The sequence below is a fragment of the Taeniopygia guttata genome, chromosome 1A (genome assembly GCF_048771995.1).
Source record: "Taeniopygia guttata chromosome 1A, bTaeGut7.mat, whole genome shotgun sequence".
Taxonomy (NCBI): Eukaryota; Metazoa; Chordata; class Aves; order Passeriformes; family Estrildidae; genus Taeniopygia; species Taeniopygia guttata.
The window spans coordinates 13371556-13393987 of record NC_133025.1 but is presented as its reverse complement, the minus strand read 5'-3'; the positions used below and the strand labels follow the sequence as shown (position 1 = coordinate 13393987).

The 22432-nt window shown below is 37.0% G+C and overlaps 1 protein-coding gene across 4 annotated transcripts in view; it reads left to right on the top strand.

Annotated features, from left to right (window-relative positions):
• ATXN7L1 (ataxin 7 like 1) overlaps positions 1-22432 on the top strand; it is a 110595-nt gene that overhangs the window by 39738 nt on the left and 48425 nt on the right. The window lies entirely within an intron of this gene.

Here is a 22432-nt window from a genome sequence, read left to right as displayed (position 1 = left end):
TTTGACTTCTGTTAACTCTAATTCTGTGTCATTGTTAAATGGTGGTGAAGATGGCACCCTGTACCATTTCCCAGGAGACATTTCCATTTTTCTTTGGTGCCAGAAAGATTAAAGCTTCATGTTCTTATAGTGCATTGTGCTTTACTAGACTAAAAAGCATCAGATACAGTTCTGGTTATTTTTTTAATGTTTTGTACATTAATAGTCTTGTTAACTTTGGTCTTTCCCAGTTAAAAGGAAAACCTCTCATAAAATGTAGCTCTGGCACAGTGAGGATCAAGCAGTGTACATTTAGAGAGCTTGTCAAGACATCTTGACTTCTGCTTCTATGGTGAGGAAACTAATAATGGGAAAGTGTTAAAAAAATAAAAAGTTGGGGGAGTGGAGGGTGGGGGGGGAAGAGGTGAATTAGCCAAGCTAAATAATGCAACTTTGTTAAACAATAGCAGCAGTATAACCATCAAAGAGAACTTCCACACATGCTCTGGAACAGTTTCCAAAGCTGTGGATAGTATCTTAATGAATTAAATAGTTAAGATCCCCATTTGATGAAGTTGTAGCATCCAGAGGAAACCAATTTTGCTACATCAAGGAGAAATGACCTCTTTTTTTTTTTGGTAATTTCTTTACTGGAGGCTCATGGATATCTACGCTGCCTACCTATAAGGTTCTTTTAACAGGCTTCAAATTAAGGACTAAAAATTCTTATTCCTTAGAAAAAGGAAAAAACCTACACTTTGTTTTCATTGTTTCTGAGTTATATATCCTTGGGTTCGTATCTTCATGTCCTCATGAAAGTTGCAAAAGGACATTTCCTTTTTATCCTTCAGTTTGGCTGTGTGTCATTTAAACGAAAAGCAAACTAAAAAGTAATGGAGCACGGAAGAATATGAATAAATTATTTTGTCTTCCATATTATAAGTATTTTCCAGACAGTCTGTATATTTTGAATTACTCAGACTAGCTACTTTACATTGTGCTAGTAGTGCACTACAATTTAATGAACCATGATTAAAGACAAGAAGGCTGAACTTAAAGTAATAAGAATGATTGGCTTTTTTAATACGAGCTTGAGCATTACTAGTTGGTGCCTTTCTTGCATAGGGATTTTGATCCAGGTGTCAGTGTCACGTTTGACAGATTATTCTGTTTGTATATTTTCAATTATTCGGTACCTTATTTTTTATTAAATACAACTGTTTGGGGATTTGTAATTGTTAATACTTTATCCCCTGCATTTGATCTTTTATTGGAGGCACTTTTGTGCCTTAAAAGGCAATGACATTTTGAGTTATTCTTCTGTTAACTACGATTTTCTTTATTCATAGTCTTGTCAAAACTTGTTCTATGATATCATTATTGATTAAATAACTTTCTACCTGTCACGTGTTTAGGTTTCACAGAATAAAATCATTAATAAAAATTGGTCTGGACCTTATGGCTTCTTTTTCAAACAGGAAACATTAACAGCTAGACTAACAAGATTCAAGTTTTTCCTTTGGTAGGGGTAGGGACAGAAGGAAGATTTGAATGTTTTATGTACCTTATATATATATATATTTATTTATGTGACTGCCTAGGATACCCTAATTTTGTCTGGCACTGTAATTTCCGTTGCTCTAAATTGGAAAGCCCTTGTTTCCGAAAAAAATTTTGGTAGCTTTGCAGTCTTTCTGTCACAAGTCTTGTTTTCAAGACAAATGCACAGACGGTAGCATAAACCTTTGTCTTCTGTCAGTGATGAAAATGTCAGCTGTAATTCTTGCAATGGTACATATGGGTCTGTCATGTCCATGTCCTTGTAAGATTTCCAAGCCCAGCATAATGGCAGACACTGTGGAACTGGGGTCACCAGCCACCTTTGGCACCATCCCTAGAGTAGTTAAATACATACAGAGCCAGATCAAGTGTGTATTACCCTTGAAGAGGCAAAACTAAACCAGCACTTCCTTGAATTCATCTTTTTCTTTATATATTCTTGGAGTGACATAGTTTTAGACTGTCAGCAAGTCTTGAGGCTCTGAATAGGTACAAAAATGCAGATTTCTGGCTTTGTTTATTCTATAACAAAATCTTATTATGTTTATGTGCTAACTGCTGGTAGAGTCTGGCCAGAAAAGCACTTAGCTGCATAAAAGACAATCAATACTTGATTCAAATTATAAAATAAATAAAAAAATCCCTCACAGCTGCTGGTATGGGTGAGGGTGTTGGTCACTTCTGTATTGGCTACTGTGCTCATTCAGGACTGCAAACAGTCCTGGGCTGTTTTTTATAATTTCACTGAAAGATATATTGGCAAGACCATGTCATTCAAGAAAAATTAGAACAAAAGCCTATCTTCTCTGTACAGACTTGTCCAGGAAGCAAGAGATTTGGCTTTAGTAACCTTACCATTTAGGAGCTATTCTCTCACCTTCCACCTCCTAAGAGAGGAAAACACACCCACCATAACCCAGACTAAAGCAAAACAACACATGCTTTTTGCAGCAGAGGTGTATCAGACAAGGTGAACCTGAATGCAGAGAGTAACACCCAGATCAAAGGGAAGGACTGTGATGGGACTGAAAAATGTGCATCTGATGTTCAGAACAACAGCAGCATAATGTGTCTTCACCTGACTGGTTGCTGAGACCTGCACGAGGCTTGCAGGAGTTTGCTAATGCTTTCATTACTTAGTCTAAGAGCACGTGAATTAAAAGTGGAGCTGTATTCAGACCTGCTGACCTGTTTCCTTAGAAGCAAGTAGCATAATATTGGAGAGGGTTGGCCTTTTTTTGTATTTTCTACTATCATCTGTTGCTCAAATTGTTTTCCTTCTTGTTACTAATTCATCATCAGTGACAGAGCCTAAAACAGGGAAGTTCAGATACAGAAATATATATGATACATGAAAAGTTACAAGGTCAATGAGTAGTGTAAGTGTGTGAAGCTGACAACATCCCACAGATAATTTGGCCTTAGGTTAATGTGTCAATAATTGAAAATTTCTTCATTCAAGAGATTATTTGAATGAGAAAGCAGGAACACTTTGGAGTGTTAACTTTCAAAGGACTGTGCTTTTGCGAGCAGTAAGTATTCAATAGGATAAAACATTCAGCAGTGAACAGAATGCCACACATGTATGCAGTTGCTATTCAGCATACTAACCTACACACCCTCCCCATATTTCTGGTCCTGTGTATGAAATTGAAGTCTTGAAGTGAAACAGCAGTTAATTGTCTTTTCCCTTGATGTTTTCTATTAAGTTCTTTACAGTGCCTTGACTATGCTGTAATTTCACAATGCTGATCTTAAATAAATCCACATAGGAAGGAGATTGAAAGAATAATGTCATTGGGCTTTTCAGTGCACTGGAAGTCTTACAAGTCTAGTTTACACATAATCCCTACCATTATAAATTAAGTCATCTCTTTCACATTGTGTAGTCATTGATAGTATTTGATTAGTGAACTCTTTTGTATTTTTTTACTTTGGATTAATTGTGGTAAATGATGCATACATACTTGAACTGGGTGGTGTTGTCATGGCAGTGATGGGCAATATGTATCACAAGTAATTTCTTTCAGTCAAGATTTTAATAGAGTTGTAGTTTTAAATAGTAACCAATAAGGATTTCTTTTAAGGAGTGTCCATTAATAGAACTCAGCTGTTGAAGGTTGACTGTAGCATTAGGCTTAAGTTTAATCTCCTACATACTATTATTTACAGGGCTGTGTTTAGTGCATTGGTCTTTTGGCTGCTTCATTGGTGGAGGGATGGGGGTTGTGATAGTGGGAGAGAGGAGAGAAGTTAGTAAAAATTTTCTGTCATAATCTGTAAAAACCTGACAAAATTAAAAGTTGTAGTATTTGGCTGGAAGTCTTCCATACCATGTCTTACTGAGTAAGGTAAGCTTTCCATCTTAGGGAAGGAATGTTTTTAAAAATAATTTTTAGAAGACTTTATGGTCCTATTCCTAGATAAAGTCCAAAACAGATTTAAGAGGTTTTTTTAAGTCACTGTTTGGAGGTGTTTTGGTGAGTAAAAGCTCAAATTCCTTCTTATATCAAATTGTGGTGTACTCTAAGGAGAGAAAATTTGAAGTGGAACTTGAATTTTCCAAATACCCAAATAAGAAGTCATTGTTTCTTTAGTGCATTCAGAGGTACAGAAGTGTTAAGAGCAAGTCTTGTCTCTATTACTGCTTTGTACTTCCTGCATGTGATTAGTCAAAGAAGATATGGTGGAGTTTTATAGTGTGGGGTGTAGGATTTTTTGGTAATAGTGTTTCACTTTACATACACAATAGTGTTTACTATTAACATTTGAATTAGCTGCTATCAAATATTTTAAGTTCCATTCCAAGTCTGTAGAAGGTATGTCTGCATATAGCCCTCCCCATGGACCATGACTTTTAGTAGTTGTCTGAATATATTGGGTTTTGTTAATTTTCTGAATGTAGCAATTTCTATTGTTTTATCATTTAGCATTTTCTTGCAAAGAATATCTCAAGCCTAGTAATTTGTTACTGTCCTGGTATTAACTTTTTCTGTAAGCTGGCTCATCAAGTTGATTCCTGTCTATTAATTATTGGGCTTTTCCTTGCATAAACGGTAGCACTTTTCTGGGGTAGTGTCTTCTCTGGCAGCTGAACATCTCCTGTGCCATGAGTTGTGGTTGCTGAGCTTGCAAGTGAGGTGGCAGGTGGGGCTGGAGTTGTGACTTGTCTTGGGCGTTGAAGGGCTTCCTCAGAGCTGGAGAGCTGGGCCTGGGAGGAGGCTGGCTGAGCCCAGAGTACAGCTGTGGCCCTCACAGCTGCCTGCTTATGCACACTGGTGAGTGGACAGGAAAATGGAATGGCAGTTGATTAGGTTTTGGAAGTACTGCTTCTGAGAGGCTGAAGTGCTTCTTTCCAGCAATGTTTGTGTTGCCTTTCTAACATCTACAGGCCACTTGGGGTGTAGTGAGGAATACAGAAATTCCATTGGTATGCAGGCAGATGACAGGGTAGTCTTATGTCCTTGTTCATAGATGTGCAATGGAGAGCAATTAAATTAAATATTGGGCTGTATTTCAAGAGCTTTTTTTTTTTTTTTTTTGTGTCAAGCTGGAAGTAGTTACATTAAATGCCTTTCATGAAGATATAATTTTTTATTTGATGTTTAAAAAAAACTTCTTATTTTTTGTAGAGGGAAATGTCAGCTGTGATAAACTCACTAGTACAAGGCTTGCAAATTACTTTTCCCACAGTTTTGAGTAGTAACATTTATCCTAGGTTTTGTAAACCTGTTATTTAAAAAAAATATTCCTAATTGTTTATTTTAATATTATTTTTTCTTCTAGTATGCAAACATGGTTGTCACATCCCCATGTTTAAAATCTATTGAGTTCTGTTTATTTCTTTGTAATAATAGTACATAACCTCTTGGTACCTGACTAGTGTCAAATCTATTCAAAACATTTTATTTGTGGGCATACAATACTGTACTTAAAGTTCTCATAATTTCAAATATATCTGAAGCTCCTTGTATTTTCTATTTCATACTCCTTTAGTGATTCATATAATTATCTTAATGGCTTATTACTATTATCTTTAACTGGTGATATTAATGTAGTAATTGTCACATTAAAATGTAAAATATTGAATTGGGCCTTGTTCTATTACTGCAGGTAGGTTAGACACACTGTAGGCTTCTGTTTTCATAATAAAATTTTTTGCATTCATTTAGCAAGATTAAAAATCTATATTACTCATGATGCAGTAAAAGAAATGTTTAAAATGTTACACAAATGATGATGGACTATTGGTTCACTTTAATGCATGCATATCTTCATTATGATCAATTTTCAAATATTTGATTTAGCTTTCTGCACCAAAATCTACCTATTGTTAAGATGCCTAAATAAAATTTAGAAAACTTACCTCATTAACGATTTATGTTTGTGAGATCAGTGATGCTGTTAACTAGGAGCATTTTCTTTGACTAGTGCTCTGGGAAATAACATTTTTCAAGTCGCTTTTTCTTGTTTCTGTGAAATACTTTTATCATGCTTAGCATCTGCTCTATAACTAGTGAAGTATAACTAATAGCATACTTATATCAAGCATTTCATGTGAGAACTGTGTTTAAGACTACCATTAATGTATCATTATTTGATACAGGTACTTTCAGTTTATTCCCTCTGACTTATAAGGTATTCTTTTCATGCGTATGTCATCGATGTTGTGCTTTACTAACTGAGTAACTAGATAAGTTTGATTTTTAATTTTTTTTTTAATTAATTGTAGTTTCATGTTTTAGCTTTCAGATTGGTAATTGAAAATCTATTTCACTTTTTAATTCAGTTGGTTAGGATTGACAGGGAGGAGTCTCTTTTTGGTGCCACTTCTACCTAAAAATACTGAAGCAGGAATACATGTGTGCAAGCTGAAACTTGGATCAATAATTGGCCTACAATACTGTAGAAGTCTACATTGATTATAGATGTTTCAGATAGATTTAGTTTGTGTGTGATGGTGAGAGGACTGCAAGAATTGTGGAGACCAGTGCATCCTTGTGTGTTCTTGAAGCTTTCTCTGTGGAAGTATCTTGTGGAAATATTGTGCTTGTCCTAAAGAGTTTGAATGCAAGTGTTTCTCATTCTGTGATTCTAGCTAAATGAAGACTGTAAAATGTGAGTGGAAGTAATGCTTTTGAATCTGGCTAGGACAACAAAGGATTAGTTTGCAGTTTAAATAAATCTTTATATCACTGTCTAATACCAGATGTATGTAGCAAGAATGCTGAAATGAGCAGTAAAAGTTTCAGCATTTCTGCATGGGCAGCAAAGGCATAGTCAAGACCAGACAGATAAGTCTGTGAAGAAGAGCACAGTGCAGAACTGCATGCTTAGTTAAATGAGTATAGAAATGGTGCAGCAAATAAAGGAAACCTTGAAATGATAAATCTGGTATTTGTCACTGTGCTGCTAAACAACTCTGTTGACACAGTGGGTTTTTTGAAGTTAATGGAAACTTGAGAGCTATGTGGTCCCTTGGAAAGGATTCTTAAAACTTAGCTGAACACTGGTTGGAGAAATACCTCACTTTTTGGTTTGTTTTTGAACTAACAACAAATTATCATTTCCTGTCCATGCTCATCATAAATGTACACCGTAACCCTCCTCTGTCATCACTCATCCAGTTTGACAAGTCCAAATTGGTCTAATTGTCACTTGTGGAAACTCCCTATGTCTTTCCTATGTGTTTTAATATCTTGCCTAGCTCTTCTAAACCATTCTTGAAGGGAGTGTGCTGTATTCCTTGCCTAACATTTGTTTGATTTTTGTGACCACCTCAAATCTTCCAGATGATAATTTCGTAGAACAGTTACAAGATCAGTGTTTCGTTACTGTGATTATAATTGAAAGACCATCATTTTATATATAAAGTGAAGATACTTTTCTTCTTCCATGTCTGTCACTTTACAGTTCTCTACATTGAATTTCATTTACTATTTTATTACACTGGTCAGTATTAGGTCTTTCTGCAATCTGTTGATTTTCTTTAGTACTCTAAAAATTATATACCAAAGATCTTGTTCTCTTGCTAACCACCACCTTTTTTCAATCATTTCTGGATATGCTGAATAGTTCAGGCACTAATACAGGCTCTTGCTGCATGCCATTGCAAGATTCTTTCTTTGAGGGCCATTTTTACCCTCTTTTCCTTGGCCTGTCAGTAATTCTGTAGCCTTTGGATGAGGGTTGCAACAACATTCTCCCTCAGCAGCAGGTATCTTTACTTTAAGAAATGTGTATACGTGGCCTCATTTCACTTAGATGTTTAAGTAGACTGTGTCAGTTGGATTTCTCTTGTGTCAAGTCACTTGGATCTCCAAGTGTTTTCTAAACAAGGGTTTTCTAAATCCTTTGGGGCATCTGAACCATAAAGATAATTTTTGTCATAACTATAAACAAAGCAAAGTTTTATATGTGCATAAGTGTCTATGTGTATGCATTTATGTGTATGCATTTCTCTATATATTCACATACGTTGCCTGACCTGTCCATTGCATCCCAAATGCAGTTGTAGCCTTAGTTCTGTAATTACTGCTAGGGAGTGGCTTATTTCCACTTCCTGAGTAGATACAATAGGTAAAAGAATAGGATATTTTTCCTATAGCTTGCTGAAGAATAAAACACAGAGGTTTTTCACATTAAAAAATGGCTTGAGTGTAACAGATCTTTCTCTCATTTTCTTACCAAATAATTTCCATGCCTGTAGAGGTGAAGTGTTGCACTTGGCCTGAGGTAAAATCTCTTTTAAGAGACTGGAAAAAAAACCCAGAGGAAATTAAATTCTAAGTCTGCAAAATTATTTCTGTTCCTTTAACCACTAGTGTGGTGATTAGAACAGTTAATGTGCAATGTGGGACAGTCTCTTTACACTTTGCTTCCCAAATCTGAGGGGAGTTGAATCAAGCCCTAAGCAGGCTACCTGGTGTTGATAGGCTTTTTTTCTCCTTTCCATAAAGAAATGCTAATGACAATTGGGGTATCTCATCTGCCAGGATGTGGTGGAACAATTCTGCTTGTGAGGCTTTGCCTGCTTCTCCTGTTGCATGTTTTGTATGGAAAAGGAATGCAAATGATTGAGAGGAACATAATTACCTGCAGACTATGGGCTTCTGCTATTGGAAAACACAAGTTCCAGTCCACACTGATTTCTTCGTTCCTTTTGGTGTTTTTATTTTGCATAAGATAACAGCAGTTGAACAGAGTAAGAGGGGGAATTCATCCCTAACTTTGACAAGTAAGATACTTGGCATCCAATCTGTGGTTCAGGAAATGTGTTTGTAAAAGGCTGAAATAATTTCAGCAGGATGGAAAGAGAACAAGTCCTTAACATCCTTCACAAGGCTTTATCCTTGTCGGAGATCTTTTGGAGGGGAAGATTTGGATTCAGACATATTACAAGAAGGTGAGTGCTTTAATAAAGGAAATAGTGATCTCCCTTCCACCAACTTTGTCCTGTTTAAAGACCTAGCACAAAGTGCCTTTCTAATAAGAAAATATATTTAGAAATACTTATTACTCTGCCAGAATTTTGGATATGAATCCACTCTCTGAACTGAGCTGAAGTAGCTGATTTTAAAGTAGAAACAAAGACAGTTACAAAATCGTCAGAGGATTGTGTATTGATACTTGAGGGGGAAAAGCCATATTACATCAGCTGCTGTGTTTACTGGTCCAGTGATAACTTCTGGTGAGTTGTGAATATAAAATGATTTTGAGGACAGGCCAATGCTCAGGCAGCAGTTACCAGCAGTGAGTTGGTTGACAAAACCTGAGGGTTTCCTTACAATTCCATGACACTGTTCATGTCCAGTTGGTCCAGTGGAGACCTAAGGGTTAGACATACACTGAGTTCAGTATTCCCTAACATATGGCATGATAATACTACAGGTGCCCTTTAACTCTTGCCCTTTTGAGGTCAGAGTCTTTTTCTTGCAGAGGAGGAAGGGGTGGGGAGGTGGGTAAAAAACAAACCACAACAAAAAACTAAAAATCCTGTATTTTGTCTCCCAAAAGCAGAAGGATGAGGTGCCTAAGGTTGTTACACACAATCCCAGTATCAGAGTTCACATGTTCTAGCTTGGAGTCCTGGGAGTCATGTAAACTTCAACTAGTGTTTGTTAGATAGCCATGGGAAGAGCTGGAGTATCTTGGCCTTTCTTTTCTTTCATGTCCCAGATCCCTACTGCTCCATAAACATTATCTGACGGACTGGAAATAAAGTAACTCAAAATGAGCCTGTCTTAGCATTTGAAAAGGGGCAAGAATGAAAGGTCAATGGAAATTCTGCAGCAAGGAACACACTTAGCAGGGTTTGGGAGTTTTTTGTTGGAATTAGGAAGAGGGACAGGTCAGGATATTTGCATATCCAGTCCTTGTTACCTTCACGGCTTTCACTCTAGTTTATTTTCATAAATTAGAGAAACAAAACCATATAGACTGAACTACCATGTCTCACAGACATTAGTAGTTTTGAGATTACTGTGACACTTACTCAACCATCCTCCAGTTGAGGAGTTCTTAGAAACAGACAGTTGAAGAGATTTTATCTAATGGTTAGCATAGGTCAAGTGAAAATACTTGCCGATGAATGCTCTGAGGTTGTTCCCTTTGACAGTGTTTATCCATGTGCTTTCCTGCCTTCTCATCTCGTGGTGATTCTCTTAGCACTCAGAGTGAATGGCTGGAGGGAGTCATAAGGCAACAAAGCTGAAGTTTTGCTTCTGCCCTAATTTGAGGGTGCCCAGACATCTTGAACTTGTGAGTGGCCTGTTCACACTCTGTGTGATGAAAAGTCAAAGGACAAAGGTAGATTGTAGAAATGCAGGTAGAAAGGAGTGAATTGTCTTTCTTCTTTGCATGTTCAGATCTGTGTCAGTGAAACGTGCAAAGCTGACTTCAGCCCCTGCTTTGCTTTCATCTGCAGAGGGATCCAAGATACTCAGTATCCCTAGGACAGTTTTAGTTCAAGTTTTATTTATTTATTTGCTTTTCATGTGATGCAGTTATATGAAGGAATTGCGAAGTTGTTGCAAGCATTTGTACCAGAAGCGTTCTGAAAGAAGATAACTTATGTTTAATTTTGTATTTTCACTTACCTTTGAAAGTGACAATTCTAGCAAGATGGTGTTGCTGAGGTGAAACAAAGTTCAAATAAATGATACATAGACCTTCAAGTACCACACTTTAAAAAGGAAAGCTACAGAAACAAGTTCATTCCACTGAATACTTAAATCCAGCTAGTTTAATGCAAGACTTTGTTTTAACTATTTGTTTCATTGATGCTTTTTTTTTTCAATTTTTAAACTTAGTTTAATGGCATTTTAGGATTGCCTAATGTCTTTTGTTGTTTTAGACTTTAATTTAGGGTTAGACTGACCATTTTTTCCCACCAAAACATACATATAACACAAAAGAGAAAATACAATATAATTATTTTCTTTAACACTTAGAGTTAGAATTATCTTTTGGAAATCTCTGACTAATGGAAGAGGATATAGGAATGCCAGCTGACTCTCTGCAGTCAGAATTGCATAATATCATCTGTTAAACAGGTAAAACAGGTGGTGTTTTTACGTGTGTATGACCTAACACACCTGTTTCCTCTGCTACAGCAGCACATCATATCTTCACTTGGCAGCCTTTTCTTCTTTAGCTGTGGCAGATTGCAAACTGTGCTGCACTCAGATCTGTCCAGACAGGATTTTGAGGGGTCCACTGCTACTCTCATTTTTTGAAAAGTACTACAACCTTCAGAACTTCAATTAAAATAATCATCTGAAACTTGTGGGTGTCTGTGTAAGCTAGCTGCAGAACTAACCTGGGCATTTTTTATCTATGAAGGGAATTAGTGCATAAAGTGTAGCTTAACTCAGCATTATAAGGCATACTATAGGGTTGCATGAGTTGGCAAGGTACCATTTTATCCATGATCTTCATGTGTTTTTCTTGTAAATTTTGTAGCAGTCATTTTGTGTTCTTAGGTTATTACAGAATCTGCTTTAAAAACTGAAGTTAATATTTATTTATGAGGTCTAAGTTGTGAACTATTTCATTGCAAGTAATGTTATGGAGCAGTTCGGGCAATAAAGATCTGAAGATGCTCATTCAAATACATTTTCTCTCTCTTCTAAAACTGGATGGAATACAATATGGGGTCTTTTTTGATGCACGCATGTCTGTAAAGCTGATAGAATTGATGTTTATTTTACTGCCAGTAGAAAAACATAATAAGTGTAGGGACTTGTGACACAGGAAGGGGTCAGACCCTTGCTTCATTCAAAGAGGAAGCTGCTTGCTCCTCAGCATTTGTGTTGCAAATTGTTCCGGGCTTTTAAAGGCTCTATTTCACCCTGTCTGACCCTTCTTTTTTTTTTTTTTTTTTTTTTTCTTTCTTTCCCTTTCAAGTAGGATTCTTTTTTTTTAGTGCAATTCACCTATGACATTTACACTGGATGAAACAGCATCATTATTGACCTAAGCTGGTTTTACTTGTTAGGCTATGCTTTACCCATTTTTCTGATAGTTTCTCTTTAAAGCTCCGCTTCAGCAAAACCACACAGATTAGTCCCAATTGTGTGTTACAATATTCCATTTAATGGTTAGTTTTGGGAATGTCCGTTTATTCCTAAATAATTGAACCATCCAAGTGGAAGCAGAACCATGGTTATAGCACAGGCATGTTATGTTGTGCAGGGATAGCTGACTTCTTCGAGATCCCCTTGGTTAGCAGGATGTGCAGTGATCTTATTTGGGAGAAATGGCTTGGGGATTCCAAGTCTACAAAATTTCTGCCAAGACTCTCCATCTAACTTCTCTAATATTATATAAGAAGATAAAGCGTGGTCAACATAACATTAGCTAATTCTACTTTTTTTGTGATTAGAAACAGCAATAGGATGTATTAAGTGTCTCATTCAGATCATCTGAAGATATTCTTGGGAAGTTTTGAAATACTGTCTTTTATATTGTTATGTTTAAGAAAGTATACCTATTTAAAAGAACTTAAATTCTGTTTTTTTGGCTAAGAACAAGAAATTTCTTTACATCATATAGAAATATTCATGAGAAGTGTTGCTGGGTAAAGCAGTAGTAATTAATGACTTGTTTGAATTGAAGAATGACAGGTTCCAACTACTGTATAGGAAGCTGTACTGTGTCCTAAAATGTTTGATTTTCACATAAAAAGGAAGAATTATGAAAGTTTGAGAATCAGTATTATTGCAAAATTTAAGATTTTATCATGTGGGCTTTGTCATGTGTAATGGACATGGAGACCTGGACTTAATTTTCTTCAGGTGAATACAGTATAGACATCTATGTGTAAGAAATCCATTCAGTATTAGCTTTACATGTGGAAATAAAGGGAATTCTCATAAGATTACACTAAAATTCAGCAGTTTATTTTAATTATATTTTTAAAATACTACAGGAGGAAAGGCTGACCAGCTTTATTTGTCTTACTGCCCCGTTTATCTCCCTGCAATACAAGAGTATCTGCTTCACATTCCTTCCAAGCGTTCCCTGGTATGCAGTGCCTCCCCCACACTGTGGGACTGAGCTGGCCGAGCAGCGCCTCTCCCCATTAGTCATCACTGCCTGATGCTGTGTGCAGGAAAGTAGTTCTTTAAAGCAGTTGCTCCTAGTTAATTTTTTTCAAAGATTATTTCATAATACATCATTGCAGTAGTAGCTTGTAAGTATGGACCAAATCTTGGTCAACAAGCACAAGCATTTCTATGTGGAATGAAAAGATACACTGCAAATAAATCACTACTTATTTCCTTTAATCTACTTTCCAAATTGTTTAACTTCTGCCATTCAAACACAGCTTCCATTCATGTGTTTGGTAAGCTTTTGAAAGCATATGAATGGTAATTTTCCCAGTTTTTCTGGAACTTTAGTTCCAGCAATGTCTGCAGCTGGCTGCCTAATAAAAATGACTTGCATTCCTAGAAACATTGGATTGTGCTGATGGCTCAAAAGACTAAAACTGTTTTAAAATATAACCCATGCTGTTACATTAAAATATATTTTGGCTTAGGTGATATTAATATAAAGTAAAGTGCTACCTGCAGTGATGTTTAGTAGTGCTTTTATTAATGTGGATTAGCCATTTACAGAAAAGGTCTCATCTTGTAGCAGTTTGTTTTTTTAACGTTGTAATCCATCTGTTTTTACGTTATTGAAAGGCTTTCCTGTGTCTCTTGCTTTCGTGATTTTTCTTTTCCTGATGTGTGAAATATTCATACAGTGTTGTAAGAAATGCAATAATCACTTTGATTGTGCTGCATATGAACATTACTATCAGTTTTACACTGTCTTGCACCCTGGTTATTTTTTTTTTTAATGAGCAACCTATGTTTTATTTATTCCATGTTGTCAATTTTGGTATAGTGAAACTTCATCTGAATGTAGAACTTAATTTTAATGTAGTGATATAATTTTTTTTAAACCTTTTATTTTAAGAATTATTTTAACTAAAAAAAACATGGCATAAGTAACTAAGAGAGAAAATAAATAGTACAGCAGTTGTATTTCTAGTTAATATTTTATTTGAAAAGTTTGGGGCAAATGAAATATGCAAAATGCTTCTATTTTAAAGTGTAGGATATAGAGAATTTTCATTGTCAGGATTAGATTTTTTTTTTTTTTAATGAACTATTAGTCTCTCAAGGAAGGTACTAATATTATAATAGTGTTGAGTCCCAGGTCATGGAGGACTGTTATGACAAATTCCTCATACTTTGTATTAATTACCTAATAGTCGTTTCTGAGATATGCAGAAGTTGCTGATGAAGTAGGTCTGCAGTGTCCAGTGGGCTCAGCAGGTCTAAGTTTTTCTAGTATTTTGTTCTTGAAAATGAGGTTTGCTTTTTCTTGTTGATACACAAAGATAATGAGTGAAGTTTCTCTAATTTTTTTATGCAGTTCTTTACAGAATCCTCATCACATTTCTCAAAATATTAGTTACTCGTTCTTACTGTATTTGTCACTCCTCTCTGCTGCCATAACTGCAGGCAGATAGGTTAACTAAGACCAGACAGTGTGGTACAAGTATCACGTAGTTGATTCCAGACTACCACACTTGTTATTGTTTCCCAGACTAACACTGTTTGAGACAGGACAGTGGTCAGTGATGTCTGGTGAGAATAAATTCTTAAGCCTCGGTTGGTAAAGACTGGAGGAAGAGCAGATGGGTTGGAGACTCGGCTGTGAGAGCAGCCACAGCTCACAAGGTGCAAGTGCTCTCTTACAGCAAGGACTGATAACCAAGTGGCAACCATGGTCCTTTTAAAATAAGCAAGAGCTTGTTTTAACAGCAGCAAAAACTCCAGTAGCTTTAACACATTATCATCTCTCTGGGATGTTTTCTCTGTTGGTGACATCAGTGCCCTTTTTACAGCTCTGTTGACTGTCACTGTGGCAGGGTGTCCCAAATGGATCTGAAGGCACGCTGCTGCAGAGGGCAGAGCACACTCTTCACACCTCCCCTTCCTACCCAGTCCAGGGATCCTTCCCTGCTGCTCATCTCACCCTGTAGTGACACTATTCAACTTATTATCAAATAATAGGAGAAAGCTATTCACTTGGATTTATTTGTGGTTTAGCAACTTTTCTCCCTTTCTTTGGTTAGTTCTTTGGTTAGCAAGCTAAGCTCACCCATCAGGGCAGCAGGTGAATGCCAGAGGTGGTGCAAGGAAAAAGAATGGTTCAGAATGCATGGTTCAGAGTGGCACTTGCACAGAGAACAGCAACCACAATTAATTATTAATTCAGCTCTGCCTGTCTTCTCTAAACTACTGTCTTAAAAGCATATATTTTGAAAAGGACACTTGACCTTGAAGATGAAAGATTTACCATTTGAATTTATGGTCTTTTTCAGGGCTGTGTCTGTTCAGATTTGAGGTTTTTTATTTTTAAGTTGGTACCTACAGACTGTTGACATAACTAGATTGATATATTGCCAGCCATATCCCTGGCTGTATCAAAAGCAGTGTAGGCAACAGGTTGAGGAAGGTGCTTCTCCCCCTCTACTCCATTCTCAGGAGACCCCCTGGAGTGGTGCATTCAGATCTGAGGCCCTCAATATCATAAGGACATGGACCTGTTGGGGCAAATCCAGAGAAGGGCCACAAAGAATGATCCAAAGACTGAGGCACCTCCGCTGTGTAGATAGGCTGAGAGAGCTGGGCTTGTTCATCCTAGAGAGCAAAAGGTTCTGGCAATGCCTTGGAGCACCTTCCAGTACCAAGGGGGGCTACAGGAAAGCTGGAGAGGGACTTTTTACAAGATCATGTAAAGACAGAACAGGGGGCAATGGCTTAAAATTGAAAAAGGGCAGGTTAAGATTAGCTTTTAGAAGAAATTCTATACAATGAGACACTGGCACAGGTTGTCCAGAGAAGCTATGGCTGCCCCATCCCTGGAAGTGTTCAAGGTCAGGTTGGGTGGGGCTTTGAGCAACCTCGTCTAGTGGAAGGTGTCACTGCCTATGGCTAGTGACTAGAACTGGATGACTTTTAAGGTTCTTCCAACCCAAACCATTCTGTGATTCTATGATCTAAGAATTGGTGGCAACATACTTTTTTTTTTTTCTTCCCCTCCCAAAAGTGCTCTTCTCTAGCAGGAATTCACAGCCCTAAAGAGGGATGTGGTGAAGAGTAGGTTTTAATGTGTGAAGTAAGCCTGTTAAAATTACCAAAAGACATAGAAAGTCTAGAAGACTCCAGAACTCTAAGACTTTACTGACTGATAAGGATTAAAGTAAAAATTGTAAATTAGAGGAAATCAGATTTAAGTGGGGGAAAATGGTGTGGACTGCTGGACTACATGTGCAGAATATTGCCTTCTGCAGCACCAAATTCAGGAGAGAAGACATGACAGATTGTATACAAGTTTCTGCAAAAATTTAGTGAACTTTACACATTGCTTATGGAATGCCTTTCTTGTACATCACCTGAGCAGATGTATTTAATGAGACTGCACAGATGTTACAGATGTTCAAAGGCTGGGGATCAGAACAAAAGAAGTAAGGAAAATTTTATATTTAAAACTTCTTTTTAATATTTGTATAATTTTGGAAGTATTATTTTATACTATGCATTATATGGAAAAAAGAATTCTCAGTCTGAGGTGATGCATGTAGTCATACAGCAAATGACAGGCAAAAACCTATGTTTGATTCAGGAATTAAAAATCTGACAATAAAACCTGTATGTCTTCAGTGCATGGAGATGGCATTAAAATGTGTTTTCTGCATGTGCTTTTGTATGTTCAGATAAATACACTCTGGACTATTTTTGAGATACATGTCAGCAAGCAATTAAATACTGGTTTGACGGTTTCAATCAACTTCTATGCAACTTGCAGCACGTTTTTGCAGTACTGTCAAAACATGCATACCCACAGGACGTGAAAATTATGTGAATTTAATTTAAATCTAAATCACTGATTCTAATGTGAGACTAATTGAAATAAACCCTTTATTATCAGTTGAATTAAGTCAGTAAGAGATACCAAGTAGTACCTGTGATTGTGGAATTTCACAGCTAAGTATGATGTTAGGGTGCTTATGAAGGCGTGAGCAGCATTGCATGCATCAAGCAACAGATTTGTTCTTGTTTGCTATAGGTAGTTAAAGGATACATTTGAGACCCTGTAACACCTTAAGGAAGCAGTATATGAGGACAAAAGTAATAAACTTCAGAAACCACTTCAAGGTACAGCAGCACTGCTCCTTTAAGAAATACTATTTTTGTATATTTTACTTGTGAATTCATTAACTCTTTGTGTGTCATTTAGAATTATTAAATTAGTAAATATTATCAGTAAATTATGTTAGTAAATGTTGTTTTAAAATACTCAAAAACTTTTAGAGACATAGAGCAGTAGAAAAAGTTGTATGACAAAAGTACTGAAGATGTATTGTGCCCATGAGCTCATTTGCTGAATTCAGGTTTAAGTGTAGAAGGAGGGATGTATGTTCCTTGTTGGGTTAGTTTCATTGGTTATCCTGGAAGTACCTAAGCATGATGTGTACCTGAGCCATCTGCAGTGGTACTGCTGAACCCATGGCACTGGTGAGGTGCCCAAGTGTTTGAAGTCATTTATAAGCAACTGAGAAAAAAGACTGGCTTTTACATGATTGCACAATATTAACTCTAGCTATTTTGGAAAGACAGTGGAATCACTTCTTGGTACTTCAACTTGCCTAGATTAGGTTTGAAGGTTTACAGCAAGAAAACTGTGTCCAACTCAAAACGGAAACAGAACTTGTTCTTAATTTTGTTGTTATGATAGTTCATCTTTAATAAGGCAAACTGGTCTTTAGGAACCCCTAGGGGGTCTGACCAAGAAACAAGAAATTCTGGACTAGACATTAAAGAAACACTTTCTGAAAAGATTTTGTTTTCCTAAGAAAGCAGAGGGTACATTGTCTTTTATTATGCTGTTAGAAGCTGATTTTAAAATGTGATTTGCATACATTTTGACACCTATATGGACAACACCTTTTTGGCTGGATAGAGCATGAAAAGGGAGAGAACCCTGTTTGTCATAAATCTCTGTATGAATAGAATGGAGCAAACTTCATGCATGTCTGACTGAAATCAAGTGAAAGGGGGTGGAGTTCCATTCCTCAAATATGGACAAATTCTGATACATGGAGATGATAAGCAGAAAAAATAAGGCACCATCTCAGAATATGGATATATGTCAGTCCTTCTAGGATTTCCCAAAAATAACAGTCTAATTCATAGATTTAGGAGTGTTATGTACAGGACTAAGGCACACCTCAAGTAAACCAGTATTCCTCATTTTTCCAAGACATTAAACAAGACTCAGGAATCATATGGGATTTCTGGAGGAGCTGCTGTGAAAAGTTTGGATTGCTGAGGCAGTAGTCTCATCTGTAATGTAATGTAAGCATAACTGAGTGTCTGTCAAGTGCTGCTTGTTAGTCAGAGCTTTGTACTCTTCCTCAGTGCAACAGTTTGATTTGTTTATGAAGGTTTATAATGCTCTAAGAGTAAAATGATTATCTCATAGGCCACAAACACAGCTCTGTGGAGTGTGGTTCTGAAAATGGATCAGATGCTTGATTTCTTGGAGGAGTTGAGCCAGGGTAATTTGAATTCATAGAATCTGGGTCCTCTGTCTTCTTTTGTGCTAAATGTGGTTTAGATAAGATGTCTGCAGAAATGATCAGCTAGAGATTCAGAGATTCTTCTGAAATAATGTCCACATGCAAAATCAGTACAATTTTGGCTTTCTCATGCACTCTGACTTGCATTTCTCTAACACCCCTCTTCTGTCCTTTGGTGCTGAAATATCCATGGCACTGAAACATAAGAAACGTGATTTGGGGTTCAGAGTGAGATTAACATACAGATACAGAAAAACCCGAAACGCTTCATACTGCTGCTACTCAAATATATGGCTAGTGTTTTATTGGGTTAAAGTTTTTTGCCTGAAGTCTCTTCTGGTTTTGCTGGTGTTGAATTGCTGAAGTCATAGCCTTGTTTCTAGGTGGGAAAAAAATCCTGCATGTTGACCTACCTAGCAGTGCAAGGAAACAAAATTAATTTTAGCACTGCTTTAGGCCCGCACAGCTTTAGCAAGAAACATGTGCACTCCCAACAGATTGGACTCTTGTTTCTGGATTTTAAAGTTTTAGTCCCAATACACATTCCAGACCAGGCTGTCTCTGTGTGCTGGGTACTAAGAAATGTTCCTGAGTTCAAGTAGCTTAAATGTGCAAGCTGTCTGATAATGCCAGTGTCCATCAGGAAAGCACTTCATATTTAAATTTTGGGCCTCATGTTGAAAATTCTGTGGGAGTATTCTGATGCACAGCATAAAAGAGTCACCATAAAGTGCTACTGGCATATCACTTCCTTCAAGAGACACAAACCAAATTTCATCAGTCCAAATCTAACTACAGAGATTAGATGCTTTCTTTTCAAGATAAACTTAAATACACCCTGATATCCTAACTTCATGCTCACATCAGGCAAGTTAATGTCTATATATAGGCTTTGGTAAGTAGGCAGTCTTATTAATGGTTTTATATATATATATATATATATATATATACACATATATATATATATTACCAGAAACACATTTATAGCCTGAAAACAGGTTACAAAATAATCATTCTTAGCTACTCCTTATCTCATAGACACTTACTTTCTTTGCTCATCTTGCAAGCTTTAAGTGACCCCCACCAAAAAAAAAAAAACTTTCCCCCATATTACCTACAATGAATAGTTATTTTAACTATTAACTAGTTTTGTTCTTAGCCTTTCTGCAGATTGTGGGTTCTGTACAGAAATTTCTGTATTAAGATCCTAGCATTAGAAAATAATTATTTCCTGTGCACTATTTTCTCAATATGATTAAATGTAGAACTTGTCTGTCAATTAGCACAAACTGTCTCTGCTAGTACCACATTGTATAAAGATAATTATTTACAGAAGTTAATCTATAAGATGAATGCCTGTGGTCTTTAGCTAAACTGTAAAAGTCCTTTCCTATTTAAATATGTGTCTTAATATTGTTGATAAATTTCCCACTTTAGACTGAAAACTAAAGCATTGGTTATCACTTCCTGAAACATTTGGTTTAGGTGATTTATTGCTGGATTACTTAAAATGCCCAATATTAAGGTACGGAAAACTGTCAAGATTCTGATTTTATTAAAAAAAAAAAAAGCTGACATCAGCCTTGGTTTTCAGAAGATGGGTTTTTATTTTCAGATAGTGAAAGCGTTGCTTTGAATTTACTTCTGTTAAGATTGTTGCATGGTTACTATGCATATTCCTGACCTGCCCCTCCCCAAAATTCTGATGGGTTGTTTTGTTTCTTTATAGAAGTTAACTCTCCCTTAACACTACCCTGTGTTATATTCTAAATATTCATGATCACTCAATGCCTTACTGGCCGTTCAAGACCTCTGATATGACCTTTATCACATGCTGATGTGAGGTAGCAATCACCATTCACTTTGCAGCAGCCTTGCAGCCCCGTGGATCCCCAGGATTATGTGTTACAACATGCTTTGACAGCTGCTCCACAGGCATGAATCTGAGACACACAAATAGGTATTAGCAGTGTGTAATGTCCTCTGCATAAAGTGATGGAGGAATACCACACAACCAGTAGTTCCTTTCAACCTTCTATTTCTCACCTGAGCTGGATCTTTTTACGAGCATACATTTTTCTGGCTTTTTTTCCCAGTCAGTTTTAAACATTGTACCTATTTGTCTTTTTTATTTGCATGTTGATATTACTTGCCTATTATTTCTATACCTATTATTGTTTCTTCTGCTTATTTATACTTCCATATTTTATTGTGTCTCATTATTCCTTGGCTTCAGTGATTGCCTCTTCTGTGAGGCATGTACACCTGCAATGAATGATTTCCTAAACAGCAATCCCAGAAGCATTCAGGGCTATTTTGTTTATCTAGGCTTATGCCTCAAAAATATAGTGTTTTATTTTTTACTACAAGTCCCATGTTCAAATTAAATAAAAACAAAGCAACCAAACAAAGCCACAAACCAACTGGTTATGCACCTTCAAAGATCTGTTGGCTAAATTTCTGGGCTCCATTTTTGGGTCTAGTGGGTCAGGATATTTTGAATCCAGTTCTCTCTTCTATCTTTCAATTCTGTCCAATTGAAATCACTGCCAGGAGTTATTTGAATCCCACACTGCCCTCTGAAGAGCTTACTTACTGTAAGTAATCTTTGAGAATTCTGGGTCTGTTTTCACACTCCCCATCTTCTTCCAAGGCCTCAGGCAGAAGATTCTGTGATTAAGATAGAAACCTGAATAAATTGGGGCCATTCCTGCTTCTGCCCCACTGGGATCCCTGAATAGTCAGGAGGGTGCACAGTCAGGGAACGCAGCACTCCAGAGAACAATTCTAGCTTAATTTTCTGGGGAACACCACTCCATGAACGCGTTCAAATATGTGGAATTTAATCCTGAAACATTGTAAAATACCTTGCAGTGTGAGCTGACATTTGTTGGTATGTTTCATGTTGGACACAGCTGTAAGAATAAATTTGCATTTAAACTGAGGTCCCATGCTGGTCTGCTGCAGATTTCTTGGTTTTGGCTGGATTTAGTGGACAAGCCAGCAACCCCTTCACTGCAAGAGGAGTTGCATGTATGTAAGAAGAGCTGAATGGCTGCCTATTAAATATAGTTGAAACAAATTACTTATAATGGTATCATTATACTTTGAACATGCTGTCATTCCAAATCTTGAGAGTTATGTCAAAAGAATTATTTCTGGTTAACAGGGACCCCACCATTTCCAGCAGCAGTCAGCTGGCTGAAGGTTTGGCAGAGGGATGCTTTAATATGCAGAACTGTGCCACAGCAAAGCTCAGCTTGTTGACTGAACTTGTTATTTTGGGTGGTGACACCATAGCTCTGATAGCTGCATACTTGTGAATATGGAGTACTTGTAAGAAGAAAAATAGGTGGTAAAGACCCTTGTGTTTATCCAGCAGCTGACTGTAACAGAATCTTAATCTGCTTGGTCCGCTTGTACTCCAGTGTGTAAAAATCAAAGATAATCAGATCCTCAGAAGCTTAATTTTTCATTACTAGTTACTGTACATTATTGTGTGGAGTTCAGAACCTGAATTTGGAGTTAATGTGGACAGTGTGTGTATCCTTGCCAGCAGCGGCTGAAGCTGTGGCACTGTTGATCGGAGGACTGACTTTCCCTAAGCCTTCAAGAGCTAAATTAAAAGTTTGACGAGTTTTCAGGAGAAAAATCGTGTGGTAAGCGGAAGGAGTTTTGCACTTCACTCTGCCGATGCTGACCTTCGCTGTCGGGCTGTCCCTGCTCGCCGCGTGGACAGGACGGTGC